The sequence below is a fragment of the Myotis brandtii genome, unplaced genomic scaffold (genome assembly GCF_000412655.1).
Source record: "Myotis brandtii unplaced genomic scaffold, ASM41265v1 scaffold806, whole genome shotgun sequence".
Lineage (NCBI taxonomy): Eukaryota > Metazoa > Chordata > Mammalia > Chiroptera > Vespertilionidae > Myotis > Myotis brandtii.
In genome coordinates this window covers 2,366,597-2,370,496 of record NW_005371249.1, presented here as the reverse complement: position 1 = coordinate 2,370,496, position 3,900 = coordinate 2,366,597, and the positions used below count along the sequence as shown (strand labels likewise).

Sequence of the window (3,900 nt, the reverse complement as noted above, 5' to 3'; positions counted from 1 at the left end):
GCCACGCCCCCCTCAGGCCACGCCCTCCACGGCAGCGACCATGCTCATTGGCCCATAGGAGGCCAGCCTCCCACGACCTCAAGAGTAAGGCACGCCCCCTCCAAGAGATGCACACCCATTGGTCCATATGGGGGCAGGCCTATCCAGAGTCGCCCCGCCCACCTCCTTAACTCCTCATCTGCCGAAGTTCAAAGCATCTCTGCCCAGCCATGTAACCCTTTCAAAGAAAGGCATAGGCCTCTTACTTCTCCTCCCCCCACCCCTTCCTCTACGGAGGCTAGTAAATAAAAAAGACGTCCTAGAGCTTTCATAGGCACAGCTGGACAACCTCCAAAATCCACCTGCTCTTCCCACACCAGACCCCAAATAACCCCACTCCCATTCATCTTTCTATGTTTTGCAAACCAGAGCTCCAGAGACCAGAGAATTGTTGGAGCCTAGGAAGATTCCTTCATGCCAGAGCAGATGAAAAAAGCCCTGAAATGGGATACTATCTCTTTCCATTGAGACATGGTATTCTTTCTTTTTTATTTTTATTTTTCCTAATCCTCACCCAAGGATATATTTCCCATTGATTTTTAGAGGGAGAGAAATATCGATGTGAGAGAAACACATCGATTGGTTGCCTTCTGCATGCCCCTGGACCAGAGCCGGACTAGGGCTCAGGCCCCGGCTGGTGGAGGAGCCTGCAACTGAGGTACGTGCCCTTGACCGGAATGGAACCCAGGACCCTTTGGTCCGCAGGCCGAGGTTCTATCCACTGAGCCAACCCGGCTAGGGCTGAGAAATGGTATTCTTCCTTCTCTTACTCTATATTGATATTCTTTTGCCTTTATTAGAGGGACCCCATGAGCTCCCGAGATAGGGGTACATTTTAATTCAGAGACCTAAACATCATTCTTTGTGTCTCTGAACTCCCATTCTGAGATTAGTCTGCTTCATCCCTTCTGCCAGTAATTTCTATTCATAGGCCCCTGTTCAAGGAGGCAAAACACCCTTGGGAAGTGGGATGGAAGGCTTCTGCCCAGAGTGGGGGAAATATGCCCAACTCTTGTGATGGAGCTCACCCCTATGACTCACAGCTCCCTCGAAACTCCCCACCCTCCCCCTGAGTCACTGGGCCCCAGGCCCAGCCAAATTAAGTCCCAGCAGAACCAGCATTCCTAATTCTTGTTTTCCTATTCTTTAAATGACCAGGATGGAAACCTCTGTAAGTTAAAAGAAACTTTTCAGAGGGGCTGCTCTAGGGGAAAGCTAAGAAAATAGATAGCACTGTCTATCTTTCTACCTGCACTTGTCAGCAAGTCCAATAGTTTGGAACTTAGGAGGCTTTTCTCATAGTCTTCCACAGAAGCAGGAGGCAAACACCAGAACCAAAAGATGGGAGACTCAAACTGAGGCCCCGGAGAATTGACAACAGCCAGGGCAGCTCCCTGGTTGGACCCCCAGAACACGGGGAGTCTGTACTTCTATAGTTCAGAGGCCACAGAAGGCCCAAGGTCCTTGTTTTATCATACCTCTGTTGTGGGCCTCAAGGTCCCTGAGGTTGTCACTGGACAGTAAAAAGAGGTCCCCCCTGACACTTTCTCCTTGTGCCCTAGACTTAGGAAGGGCAAGCAAGTAAGTTAGTTCCTCTACCTTCTCCTCACCTCAGACCAAGGGAAAACCCTGAAAAAGAACCCAGTTGCCATTCATTGACTTCCTTGCTGGTTCCCTAATGGTAAGAAACAGGAGTAAAGGAATTTTCAACACCCTGGACAAAATTGCAGAGTACCAATGTCAGAGTCTACTTGCCTTAGTAAAAGCTTTCTGGTGGACAAAGAACACTGTAGGAAAGGAATAATCCCTTGGTGACAGACCCTACCTTGTTCTCTCTTAGTGCCATTAGTATAGGCCCAGGCCTTGGTAACCTGCAAAGGTCAGGATATCAGAGGGAAAGATCAGAGATGTTCTAAGCCTCAGTGTGCCCTGGAAAAGCAGCATAGCACAATCAAGAGGCCTTACCTAGCTGCCCTAACTCTTAACCTGCTTTATTTTAGCCACTATCAACAGCTGACCCCCCTTTCTCTCCCTCTCTCTCTTTCTCTCTCTCTCACACAAATTTCTTTCTCCCCCTATTACAATGGAAGCTCCATTGAAAGCAGCAACTTTGTTTTGTTCATGCAGGTATTCCCAGAATCAACATCAGTGCCTGGCACACAATAGATGTTCACTAAACATTGGCTGAAGGAGGCAATGAGCCCTGGCCAAACAGCAATCAGGAGATCTGGATCCTAATTCCTGCTCTTTTACTGTGAAACCTGGAGAAAACCAGTCTCTTTGGTGGTAAGTTGCCAAATCTGTAAAATGAGGGGTTTGCATAAATGATGACCACTAAGGACCGCCACGACTCTGGCCTTATACCACTATAATTCTGATGGCTATTGTTCACTCATATGCATTTTCAAAAGATGGGTCCAAGCGTCTGAATGCCTTGCAGCTTGTATGGAAGCAGAAAGGCTATATACAACAGCCTCAGCACAGTAAACTAATGCCCTTTCTCTTCATGCCCCACCCACTCACACAAATGCCCCAATCCTGAGGAAGCTGGAGTGAGTCTGCCCTAGGCCCGCCTCTCTGACAGACAGTCAGGGAAGCTGGGTTGCCATAGCAATCAGCTCCTCCTTGAAAGGCATCAGCCTGCCCTCCTTTACCCCACCCTACCCCAAGGCTTTGTCTGGCCTTAGCACCCCCTCCTTCCCCAGCCAGTCTCTCAGCTAGCAGAGGCTGGCTTGGGGCCCCTTTCAGCAACACTGTCACATTCATTCAGCCACTGTGTGGAAGACAGGCCTTTCCCACCCTCTCCTAGTCACCTCAGAGGCAAAAGGAACTCTGGCACTACATCAAGTCCCCTCAGGGAACCAGAGGAGCCCCCAGGAGGACTGGGCTCTAGTCTCAGTTCTCACAGTCAGCTCCCAAGCCAGGAGTGTGGGAAGCCATTCCCTTCCCTTACCCAATTGAAGCTCACATCCCTAGTTCAGCCTACAATCGTGGTCCAAATCTCAAAACATAGATCAAATACCTTCAATACTCCTCACTATGTCCTTCCTCTCCGAGAAGTCCAGAATTTTTGAGGGCCCTAGGGATCCTCACCCAGGAGAATGAAAAAGGTGGGGAAAATCAGTCTGTGGCAAGTGGTAAAAATATGGCTACCAATCACTTGGGGGCTGTTAAGGGAGACCTTCATAGTCGTGCTGGGTGGAGTCTGGTTCTTGCAGCTGGTTACTAGGGTCTCTGGTCATTGAGTACAAAGTCTGGGGCAGGGCACCGCTCCTAGACGGGCAAGGACCAGGCCAGGCCCCAGGGCGAGGAAGGAAGTGGGAAATGAGCACACCCAGAGCATAAGGGCAGAGCAAAGTGGGGGGAGGGGGAAGATAGGGACCAAGGCAGGCTTCTGGAAGGAACAGGAACTGGAGTGGGGGGTTAACAGGAACCGAATGGGGGAAGGGTCCCCAGGGACACCAGCTAGGGGAAGAAACCCCAGTCTCAGCCAGAGAGATTCAAAGCAGACTGAGGACACAGTCACACAAGCCCTGTGCTCAGGCCAGAAGGTGGAGTTAGGTGCTGAGGAGCCAGGAGCACTACAGACTAGCCTCTTCACCCCACTAATTCCATCACCCCCACTCCTAGAACACAGTACACACACATCTTCCTGGAGTCTCTACAATGCCCCCAGACCCTTACTTTCTCAAAACACTAGGGGGTTCTGTCTCATCAATTGGGGCCTACAACCCCTCCCCCTCATACAGTGCTCACAGCCCCGGACTTTCTTTCTCCACAGTCCCTCCATCGCTCCCACACTCTGGACCACCAGCTCTTCATCACACAGCACCCTGTTCCCCCAAAGTGCTTTCGGACCCC

The 3,900-nt window shown here is 50.6% G+C and overlaps 1 protein-coding gene across 2 annotated transcripts in view; it reads right to left on the bottom strand.

Moving 5' to 3' along the window:
* The window catches only part of FAM214B (family with sequence similarity 214, member B), a 10,720-nt gene that overhangs the window by 6,269 nt on the left and 551 nt on the right, over positions 1-3,900 (bottom strand). The window lies entirely within an intron of this gene.